This window comes from Martes martes, assembly GCF_963455335.1.
Source record: "Martes martes genome assembly, chromosome: 4".
NCBI lineage: Eukaryota > Metazoa > Chordata > Mammalia > Carnivora > Mustelidae > Martes > Martes martes.
Genome location: NC_137891.1, coordinates 158,320,220 through 158,332,896, shown reverse-complemented (window position 1 = coordinate 158,332,896; position 12,677 = coordinate 158,320,220).

The window sequence follows — 12,677 nt, the reverse complement described above, 5'->3', positions numbered from 1 at the left end:
GACAGAGAACTAGCTAAGCTATGCACCAGGGTGAGGGTTACTGATGGGATTGGAGTAGCAGTCGTCAGTGTCCAATTATGATGAGACACCATGATCCCCCTCAACGTGACAGCCCATTTTACTTATTTATTTATTTGAGAGAGAGAGAGAGAGAGAGGGAGCGCACAAGTAGGGGGAGCTGCAGAGGGAAAGGGAGAAACAGGCTTCCCACTGAACAGAGGCCTGATGTGGGGCTCAATCCCAGGACCCTGGGATCATAACCTGAGCCAAAGGCAAACGCTTAACCAACTGAGCCACCCAGGTGCCATGACAGCCCATTTTACCTGCTCTTGGCCACTGCCACTACTCTCAAGAAATCTGTGAAGAGGAAAGGGCTTCCACCTCTGGTCGAGGCTCCGTCTCTGACCCACCAGTAATTACCCATTTCAGCCTCCAATCCCTTAGCTGTAAAATGAAAGCATTGGGCTAGCTGATCTCTACTTCCCCTTAGCATCCCTTCTCCTTAGTAAGGCAGCCAGACATTTAGAGATAAATATTGGCATACAGCCTCTATGTAATTTGGCAAATTACAGTGAGAGAACTTAGTTTGTCCTGTTGAAGACATCAGTTTATTTTCCAGTTTAATTTTGTCTTCAGTCTACCCCAGGCTGGGCCATCTCTGCTACCCACAGGCCCCCTCTCGGGCCACGGTGTGTTAGAAGGCACTGAGTTCTAAGTCCTGGCTCTATAATTTACTAAGTGAATGACCTTGAGCAAGCCCTTTACGCCACTCATGTACCCCTTTGAGACTGCTTCCTTGAGTACAAAATGAAGATGATTGTCTCCTAGCTACAAGTTTGCTGTAAGAATATGATATCTATGACATATGATATCAAGGAATGACGTTTGGGCATGAAAAGCATCACACAGAAGGCCAACCACGGGTAGGTGCATAGTGAATGTTAACTGTATTTCTGGATGGTTTTCCATACACAAAACTGAGATTCAGGTCCGAGCTATGCAAGCAAACTTCCTGAGAAGTACCCCATCATACTTGAAGCCCATAATCAATTTTCACTCTCCCAGATGCCCACCCTCTGTTTCTCCTTCCCATAACAGACAGTATTTCTTTCTTTCTTTTAGCTTCTTATGGACTCTCAGCTGTTTCTCAACTTAACCTTCCTGAGCTTCAGCTTCTTCATGGAGAACAGGGAAAGGACAGCCTCACTGAAGAGGTGTCATCTGCATCATTGGTACTTAGGGAGTGGGAGCAATCTTGATGCTGTCAATATTTTCCTTCTCCTAGCACCAATTTATCTGATGCAACCTACTTGTTCTCCAGTCTGCTTGTTCTCATTTGGAGCATCATGAATGAATCTGCACAAGAACCTGTGTCTACATTGAACCCATCAGATGGTTTCTTGACTTTGACCAAAGGACTGCACACACTCTGGACCTCCTATATGCTAGGCACTTTTCCAGAACCTTCAGAGACATTATTCAATAGCTTTCCAATAGTCAGATAGCTGGAAAATAACTTTTTTTTTTTTTATTAAATCCCTACCTTTCACTGAAGGGTCTTTTTAAGTCACATTCTCTCCCCAGGGGGAAAGAGCATGGGGTTTAGAGATAGTGGGTTCTACTTCGACCCTAGCTCTGGCTTTACTTGCTATGTGACCTTGGGCTGCTAGCTTACTTCCCAAGCCTCAGTTTCTTCATCTGTAAGATAGGAATAAAAATACCTACCTTGCAAGCGACCCTCTTCCTGAGAGGAAGTTTCCCAAGGTCCCAAGGTGAGAATATTCCACCTTGGGGCCAAGAGTCGAAAATGTGCTGACATTTCTGCTTTTAATTTTTCACACACAGCGGATGGATGGACTGACTCTTTCATAGTCTTATGTGAAAGAGTGCTTAACATGGTTGATCCGTGCAGGGAGGCAGAGGGTAACTGGAACAAGCTGTCTATAAACCAGCAAAGTGTGCCCAAGGGTGCTGTTCCATCATCAGGATCCTGGGTCAGAAACTCAGGCTCCCTGAACCGCTGGCTCCCTGTCATCTTTCCCCTGACTCTCCTGAAGGGAAAACACTTTTTTCCTGGGAAAAAAATTGCCTGACTCTCAGGATTATAACCAGAAGCCCCATGTGAGGGAGAACAAAGGGAGGCATTATTACCTACCATGATGAACTGGCTTCTGTGACTCTATTTGGGCCAAAAATATAGAATTTGGCTTTTGAAGTGTAGCTCACAATATACTTTGACATTCATGCTCTCTTTGAGCCTCATGATGACTCTGTGAGATGTATAGGATAGGGATCATTGTTCCTACCTCATAGATGAGAAAGTGAGGCTCAGAGATGGGGTATATAGGAGAAATGGAGGCTCATTCATTCTGTAGTAACAATAAGGTTTTCTGTGTGTAGCAAAACCATAGCTAACAAGAACTCAACTAATGAGTCCTCAGTTTACTGAAATGTTTTCTGTTTTTGATTCTTGGAGGAAAGGCAAATGTGAGGGCAAAGAATTTTGTGTGGGGCTTTTAACCTAACTATATGATATATGGGTGTAGATGTGTGTGTGTGTGTGTGCGCACGCACACACACACACACACACACACAGATTAATTGATGGTATCTCTGAGGTGAACAAAGTCATATCAATCAGAAATGAGAAAATCTCCTCAGCTCCTTTCCCATCTCCCCACATCCTATCCAACTCCAACTTCCTATTGCTGCCGCCTTCAAAATGCCTTTCACACCCACCTGTCTCTCTCCAATCCTACTGCCACTAGACAGTGTCTAAACTAGACACTTGGCCCCCTTTCTCTCTGGTTTCATTTCCATCCTGCAGCTGGGTCTTTACCCAGACCATTCTTTGCACTAGCCTCCAGAGTGCTTTTTCTAAAACAGAACTCTGACTGGGCCACTCCTTTCTTCCATCCTTCAGCAGCTCCCTTGTCTACAGGGAAAAGTCCAAGAGAGTTAGACCCATACCCTGGCTTCACTCCTTAAAGTCAGATTCAGTTTTGGTTGCCAGGTTCCAAGGCAGGTTGGTGGGATCTTTGGCCACTGCAAGGACTGAAACAGAAAGCCTCCCTGTGACCCAAGATGCCGTGTGCAGAGAGGACACACAGGAAAGAGACAGATCCCAGGTCACAGTGGGATCTTGTCCCAGAGTTCATATTAGGACCCAGAACTCCTGGCTACCAGCTGCTCAGCTCCTCGGCCTCTGTGCCAGCTCAAGATAAGCCCAAGCAAACTGGGATCCTGAGGTCAGACACAGCCTGTCTTTCACTGTATGCAATTTAATGGTTTCCCATTGTACCCTCGTTACTTCATACTGAGCCCAGCGCATAGTAAGACCTAGTAACTGCTTGGCTGAATGATAAACAGACTGAGAGACCCTGGGAACCAGAAAAAAAAAAAGAGAGAGAGAAGGAAGAGATTCCAGACATTGTCTCTGTCCCTACACTTTCCCTTTGAGTTTATCAGAGATCTGGAGAAAAGTATCTGTGTCTGGAAATCATGAGGGCCTTGGGGAATAGTCAGGGCACAAGTCGGTTGAGGGAAAAAGAATGAGAGAGTTGGCACTAAGGTTACCAACCTCTTGTCACTTCTCTCAACTCCTGTCCTAGCCACTAAATAAAATAATAAAACAACAACACTATTTTAAAGACTATAATAATTTAATAATTAAAGTAGTGATTATTACTATTTAATACTTTAATAAAATATTATTCTTGTTCTTTTAGCAACTCTCTATGGACCAGATGCTGTAACACATGCTTTACATGCACTGTAATTGGAGTGGTAGCTGAAGGATTTGATAGTAAATATGGGCACCCTCTGATCAGAATACACACCTGCCATAGGAAACAGGAAAAGTTGTACCAGCAGGTGCGCAAGCTGAGCAATAGCCCTGCGCATGGCCACCCTACGAGCAGGCGTTATTGCTGAGTCCACGCTATAGGTGAGGAGAGCAGAGACACAACTCGCCCCGGGGTGACAGCTGTAGCTGACTCCAGAGCCTGGGCTCATAACCACCAGGTGATTCTGCCTCTTGGAGCATCTCTGGTAGGAATGGAGTTGGACTGACCCACCTGGAAACAGGTCCTCCTGTTTTCTCCTCATCCCCTACTCTCTCACTTGCTCTCTTGTTTTCTGCCTCCACCAGGGTAGACACTGAAATGAAAGGGAAGAGGAAGAGCAGGAATCATGGCCAAAAAGCAGGGGGAGTGAAACTGAGGGCAGGCAGCCCTTCCGGCCAGGCAGATGCGGGAGGCAACGATGCCAGCCATGCTCCTGGCATGCTGCTGGCTCTGCACACAAGTGACACAGCCATATGCTGGCCCTGCGTGAGCCCATGGGTCCCCTCCACTCTCCTTTCCATGGACTCTGTCCTCCCAACAAGGTCCACGAGGCGAACGGGCACCCTGATGGGAGGTCAGAGGCCAGGCAGGCGATGCTGGGCTGGCCCTTCCCACACGTCCTCCTGCTGCTGCCTCCGGCAGCCCCTGGAAGCCTCCAAGAGAGAACTACTTGTGCACAAGGGCAACCAGGGTGTTCTCTGATGGGCCCGAGGTCGTCTGCACAAGGGGATTGGTGGAATGAGCCACGGGAGCCTGGTGGGATCCAGAGAATGCTGGGAGACCAAAGACAGAGCAGGTGTAAGGAGGGGTCTGAAGTGGCAGCTCCCCAACTAAGGGCAGCAAGGATGGACTAGGGCATAGACCAGAGACCCAGAAGCAGACCAGGAAGGATCAGTGTACACAGATGGACAGATAAGAGGACAGAGGGCTGTGAAGGCAAGTAAGAGTATGACTAAACTGGAAAGGGATGGAAAGTGAAGTCAGAACCTGGCTGCTGGGCTGGAGAGGGGGGGCTTCCACCTTCACTCACCCCCTTGCCAGAGCACACAGAGCGTGGATGCCAGAAACATACAGCTTCTCTAAGCACTGCAGGCAGATGCTGCCTTCAGAGTAAGAACCTGCCCATAAGCACTCCCAACCCTGGTCCTCCCCTCCCAGCCAAGGAGGGCAGTCCCAGTCCAACCAAGATCTTGTGTCTAGGTGGCAGGTGATTCACCAAACCTTGGGACTGGAGGCGATCTTGGAGAATCTAACCCGGGTCAAGACATGCATTTTCTCTGCAGCCTCCCTGGCAAAGGATGCTCCAACTCTCGTTCACATATTCCCAAGGACAGGAGGCTCACTGCCTCTCAGGGTAGCTTAGGTAGCCTTGACTGCCCTTCACAAAATCCTTTCTTGTACTGAACGGAAAGCAAGTACTTCTGACATCAACATTGTGTTCTCTAAAATACCTCTTTTCCCCTCCACCCTGCTGCTTCTAATCACAGTCCCCCCTCCAGAATCCCCAGTCTGCATTACAATGCACTAGCAGCCCTTACCTGCCCTACCTTTCCTTATGAGGGTCTGTGAGGCTGTGTGGGCTGCCTTCCTTGCCCTTGATAAGCCCTCCTGCTCTGATCAGCCCACTTTCCCCAAGCTGGAATCCTGCCTTGCCCAGCATCTCTGATGCCAGGCAGCACCCCAACAGAGCCCTCACACTGGCAGCCCAGGGAGGGCCCCACCCTTCAGCTCAGCACCTAAGGGCTCCAGTGAACAGCCTCTGGGGAAGCAACCAGTACTCTGATGAAGACCCAGGGATTCGTAGTCAGGCAGATGTGGTTCCTGTGACCTAGCCAAGCCACAGAGCTTCCCAGAGCCTCAGCTTCCTCTCTGTAAAATGCACCTGTGTTCCCTAGATCAAAATAATACTGGCTATTGGGTTTTTAAAATTTTTTTTTATTTTAGTTTTTCAGTGTTCCAAGATTCATTGTTTATGCACCACACCCAGTGCTCCATACAGTACATGCCCTCCTTAATACCCACCACCAGGCTCACCCATCTCCCCAACCCCACCCCTCTAAAACCCTCAGTTTGTTTCTCAGGGTCCACAGTCTCTCATGGTTCGTCTCCCCCTCCGATTTCCCCCAATTCACTTTTCCTTTCCTTCTCCTAATGTCCTCCATGTTATTCCTTATGCTCCACAAGTAAGTGAAACATGTGATAATTGACTGTCTCTGCTTGACTTATTTCACTCAGCATAATCTCCTCCAGTCCCATCCATGTTAATACAAAAGTTGGGTATTCATCCTTTCTGATGGAGACATAATATTCTATTGTCTATATGGACCGTATCTTCTTTATCCACTCGTCTGTTGAAGGGCATCTTGGCTCTTTCCATAGTTTGGCGACTGTGGCCATTGCCGCTATGAACATTGGGGTATGGATGGCCCTTCTTTTCACTACATCTGTATCTTTGGGGTAAATACCCAGTAGTGCAATTGCAGGGTCACAGGGTAGCTATAGGAGTGTGTGTGTGTGTGTGTGTGTGTGTGTGTGTGTGTGTGTGTGTAGCCATTATGGACCAAACACTTGATATCTGCGCAGCATTATCATCACCACTTTAGAAATACAGAAATGGAAACTCAGAGTATTAAGGAGCCTACACAGAGCTGGGATTCTGCATGTAGTTTTGTCTGACCACAGAGGCTATGCTCCTAACCAATGCTGAACCCAGTGTCATGATCAGACACAAGGCAGACCAGAGGCAGGGAACCGTGAGGCAGCTTGGGGTGGGAGGAAGGACAGAGTCATAGGTGGAGTGGAAGGTGGTTGGCTAATGCACTCTACACCTAAGAGCAGCATTTTTGAGGGTGGGAGGCTTCGGGGTCTTCTTCCAGATACACAGTATCCTGCGGATAGGGAAGGAAATGGGGAAAGGGCCAGCATTTATTAAGTACCTCTATGTGCCCAGCACTTCACAGGTATCATTTTGTGTAATTCTCCAAGAAGCAATTTATTTCCACTCTATCGATGAAGATACTGAAGTTCAGAGAGGCGAAATGACTTATTCAAGGTCAAGCAGCTGTTGGAAGCAGCCAAGATCCCAAGATCCCAATGTAAGTCTCCCAGATTGTAAAGTGCCTCTAGCAACACACTCTGCTTGGGGGTGGGGGAGGATGACAAGCCACGAGCACCCAAGTCTCTAGTCTGGGGATGGGGTCTGCCCCCAGCTTTTCTGATTCTCTTAATTTGCACACCAGCCTTTCTTCAAGTCCAAAGTTGTTTCTGAGTCCTCCATGTGCGCTACAAGGTGCTAGAAGCTGAGTGAGAGACAGAGAATCCTGTTCTCAGTCAAGAGGCTGTTCCACTGCGAATTCCTTTATATCCAGAACAGTCCCTGATGGAGTCATCCCTGTTCTCTGAGTTACGAAAGTAACCCATGTTCATCAGAGAAAAGTCATAAACAGAGAAAGGTAGGAAAAAGAAAGAATTACTCTTCAGTTCCTTCCGTACTAGAGAACATTTCACTGATGGCTTCCAGATGTTTCTCTCTAATATTTTCTATGCCTGAATGATAGTAGCTTTTTTCCCCTCATCTCTTTAATAGCACACTTTACATACAACTTTATTGTGACAGATACTGCTTGGCTAACTGTCCATTTTTCCCTTCTTTGCTGATACAACTGTGTTCTTGCTGACAACATTTGTTTGAGGGAGTCAAAGCCCAAATGACAGTGTTGTTTCTTCCTTTCCCAGAATCCTTTTCGAGTGAGGACAGTCACAAGATGTAGTCCTGTCCAGTGAGGCATGAGGGAAACTCACCTGAGGAGCTTTTGTGAAAAAAAAACTTCTTTTCCTAACAAAAAGGATAGAATGACAGCGATACATCCCCTTCCCCCAAAACCCCATGAATACAAATGTCATGTCCACAATTGGGCAAGTCACCTTGAGACCATAAGGAAGGGCTGAGAGAGTCACAGGGGTTCTCTCACTAACGTTATCCAGCTGCAAAATATTAAGTAGCTTCCTACCTTGAAACTTCTTTTTAGGTGAAGAAAATAAAATTGATTCTTGTATATCTAAACCACTGTTCGGTGGGTTTTCTGAGTTTTGTATGCAAATACTAATGGATTAAGTACCTGCCTTTTAAAACAATTACCATTATTTGATAAACCTGTCACCATCTACTCACATATTCTTTATAACCATTATTGTCAAGCATTTATTCACCTATTGTTGGATATGTAGTTTTAGTCCCATTTTTTTCTATTACACATGATACCACATTGGATATCACCACAATGTATTGATTTCCTGGCACAAGAAATCTATTGGGTTGAATTAGAGTTATAAAATAGAAAGACACCGGTTTCATACTTTTGTTCCCAATCAGGATGAAGTAAAAGAGACCAGAATTACTGCCCCACTTGTAATAACTAAAAACCTAGACAGATTGCATGGAATAATGTTTTCCAAGACACTGGACATCAAGCAACAAAGTACAGGGATTTGTGAGAGATGAGAAACCAATGAGTTGAGCCCTGCAATTGTCCCAGCTTACTGTTCACAAAGCGCCCAGGCTGCCACAGGATGTGAGGACACAGAGGAGGCTAGTGGTTTCCCTGGGCGGAAGAGACAGAGTTGAGAGTGTGGGTGGCTGCCATGGACTGAATGTTTGGGTCCCCTCAAGGCTCGTGTGTTGAAATCCTAATCCCTAATGGGATGGTATTTGGAGGTGGGGGTCTTTGGGAATTAATTAGGTGATGAGGTTGGAGCTCTCATGATGAGATTAATGCCGTCATAAAAGAGGAAGAGTGTCCTCCACCACATGAGGACACAAAGAGAAGACAGCCAACTATACCCCAGCAAGAGAGCTTTTACCAAGAACCTGACCATGCTGGCACCCTGATCTTGGACTCTCAGCCTCCAGAACTATGAAAACTAAATATTTGTTGTTTAAGCCACCCAGTCAATGGTATTCAGTTATAGCTGCCCAAACTGAGTAAGACACGGGCCAAGTTTACTGGAGTTCGTAGAGTGGAGTACTGGAGAAAAGAGAGCTCTGGAGGCCTGCAGAGGGTCCCATGCAAGTCTCAGATGATCGCTGAGGAGTGGACTATGTGAAGAGAGCACCAAAAGTTGGGGAAGGGGGAAGACAAGCGGAAGGGTTAGATGGAACCATTCTTGGAGCTTGTCCAGGTCCAGGGATGTTTCCTGTTCTCACTAGCTAAATTCTGCTCTCATCTTGCCCAACAAAACTTAAAAGCCAAATATAAGAGAGTCAAACTATTTACAAGTAATTTAACTACATTCTAGAAAAACAGCTTAAGAGTATTTACCAAGAATTCAAAAAATTTGTGACACTCAGTAAAGTAAGATTCAAAATGCCTGGTATCCAGTGAAAAGTTACCAGGAATGCAATGAACTGAGAAGATACGACCCATCATGAGAAACATTACCCAGTTAAAACCAACTGAAACAACACAGATGATGGAATAAGTAGGCACAGACATCAAAAAATTATATCTATTTTCATATGTTTAAGAAGCAACAGGAAAGACTGAGCATATTAAGGGAGAAACTGAAAGATAGAAATCTAACGTCTAGAGATGAAAACTGTGTTAGATGAAAAAGCGCTGGGTGGGATTACAAAGATTAGTACATTTGACAGCATGATGATAAAAGCTAAGAAATCTCATAGTGATTGGGTTTTTTTTTTTTTGAGAAGATGAATAATATTGATAATAGTCTAGCCAGACTGATCAGGAAAAAACAAGATAAAACACAGATTTCCAATGCCAGTAATAAGAAAAGTAACATGGAATGGATTCCACAGATACTAAAGGGATTCCATAGATATTATGATATTATTAGATATTAGATATTATGAAAAACTTATTTATGATATTATTAGATATTAGATATTATGAAAAACTTTATTCCAATAAATCAGATAACTTATATGAAATAGACAAATTTGTTGAAAGACATTAATGAACCAGAGCTCATTTGACAAAAATAGGAGAGCTGATAACCACATATCTATTTTAAATTTTGAATGTGGCATTAAAACCTTTTCACAAAGAAAACTCCAGACTTAGTTCCATACAAGTTTTAGGATCATTTGTTCCAGCTCTTTAAAAATATCAATGGTATTTTAATAGGGATGGCATTGAAAGTGTAAATTGCTCTGGGCAGGATAGACATTTTAACAATGTTTATTCTTCCAATCCATGAACTTGGAACGTTTTTCCATCTTTTTGTGTCTTCCTCAATTTATTTCATAACTTTTCTATAGTTTCTTTTTTTTTTTTAAGATTTTCTTTATTTATTTGACAGACAGAGATCACAAGTAGGCAGAGAAACAGGCAGAGAGAGGAGGAAGCAGGCTCCCTGCTGAGCAGAGAGCCCAACGCGGGGCTTGATCCCAGGACCCGGGGATCATGACCTGAGCCGAAGGCAGAGGCTTAACCCACTGAGCCACCCAGGCACCCCTCTTCTGTAGTTTCTAAAGTATAAACACTTTACCTCTTTGGTTAGGTTTATTCCTAGGTGTCTTACAGGTATTGTTGCTACTGTGAATGGAATGGATTTCTTAGTCTCTCTTTCTATAGTTACATTGTTAGCATATAGAAAAGCAGCTGATTTCTGTGCACTAATTTTGTATCCTGTCACATTGATGGATTGCTATATGAGTTCTAGTGCTTTGGGGGTGGGGTCTTTTTTTTTTCTTTTTTTTTCCTTTTTTTTAATTAATTAATTTATTTTAATAAACATATAATGTATTTTTATCCCCAGGGGTACAGGTCTGTGAATCACCAGGTTTACACATTTCACAGCACTCATCATAGCACATACCCTCCCCAATGTCCATATCCCCACCACCCTCTCCCGTCCCCCGCTCCCAGCAACCCTCAGTCTGTTTTTTGAGATTGAGTCTTTTATGGTTTGTCTCCCTCCCAATCACATATTCTTTCATTTTTTCTTTTCCTACCTCCTCCCAACCCTCCCACATTGCATCTCCACTTCCTCATATCGAAGAGATCATATGATAGCTGTCTTTCTCCGATTGACTTATTTCGCTAAGCATAATGCCCTCTAGTTCCATCCACATCATCGCAAATGGCAAGATTTCATGTCTTTTGATGGCTGCATAGTATTCCATTGTAGATATACACCACTTCTTCTTTATCCATTCATCTGTTGTTGGACATCTAGGTTCTTTCCATAGTTTGGCTATTGTGGACATTGTGGACATTGCTGCTATAAACATTCGGGTGCACGTCCCCCTTCGGAGCACCACGTTTGTATCTTTAGGATATATACCCAGTGGTGCAATTGCTGAGTCATAGGGTAGCTCTATTTTCAGTTTTTTGAGGAACCTCCACACTGTTTTCCAGAGTGGTTGCACCAGCTTGCATTCCCACCAGCAGTGTAGGAGGGTTCCCCTCTCTCCGCATCCTCACCAGCACCTGTCATTTCTTGACTTGTTAATTTTAGCCATTCTGACTGGTGTGAGGTGGTATCTCATTGTGGTTTTGATTTGTATTTCCCTGATGCCGAGTGATGTGGAGCATTTTTTCATGTGTCTGTTGGCCATCTGGATGTCTTCTTTGCAGAAATGTCTGTTCACGTCCTCTGCCCATTTCTTGATTGGATTATTTGTTCTTTGGGTGTTGAGTTTGATAAGCTCTTTATAGATTTTGGATACTAGCTCTTTATCTGATATGTCGTTTGCAAATATCTTCTCCCATTCTGTCAGTTGTCTTTTGGTTTTGTTAACTGTTTCCTTTGCTGTGCAAAAGCTTTTGATCTTGATGAAATCCCAATAGTTCATTTTTGCCCTTGCTTCTGTTGCCTTTGGCGATGTTCCTAGGAAGAAGTTGCTGTGGCTGAGGTCAAAGAGGTTGCTGCCTGTGTTCTCCTCAAGGATTTTGATGGATTCCTTTCTCACATTGAGGTCCTTCATCCATTTTGAGTCTATTTTCGTGTGTGGTGTAAGGAAATAGTCCAATTTCATTTTTCTGCATGTGGCTGTCCAATTTTTCCAGCACCATTCGTTGAAGAGGCTGTCTTTTTTTTTTTTATTTTTTATTTCTTTCCAGCGTAACAGTATTCATTGTTTTTTCACCACACCCAGTGCTCCATGCAATCTGTGCCCTCCCTAATACCCACCATTGGACATTCCTTCCTGCTTTGTCGAAGATTAGTTGACCATAGAGTTGAGGGTCTATTTCTGGGCTCTCTATTCTGTTCCATTGATCTATGTGTCTGTTTTTGTGCCAGTACCATACTGTCTTGATGATGACAGCTTTGTAATAGAGCTTGAAGTCTGGAATTGTGATGCCACCAACTTTGGCTTTCTTTTTCAATATTCCTTTCGCTATTCGAGGTCTTTTCTGGTTCCATATAAATTTTAGGATTATTTGTTCTATTTCTTTGAAAAAAATGGATGGGATTTTGATAGGGATTGCATTAAATGCATAGATTGCTTTAGGTAGAATCAACATTTTCACAATATTTATTCTTCCAATCCATGAGCATGGAATATTTTTCCATTTCTTTGTGTCTTCCTCAATTTCTTTCATGAGTACTTTATAGTTTTCTGAGTATAGATTCTTTGCCTCTTTGGTTAGGTTTATTCCTTATGGTTTGGGTGCAATTGTAAATGGGACTGACTCCTCAATTTCTCTTTCTTCTGTCTTGTTGTTAGTGTAAAGAAAAGCGACTGAATTCTGTGCATTGACTTCATATCCTGACACTTTACTGAATTCCTGTACAAGTTCTAGCAGTTTTGGAGTGGAGCCTTTTGGGTTTTCCACATATAGTATCATATAATCTGCAAAGAGTGAT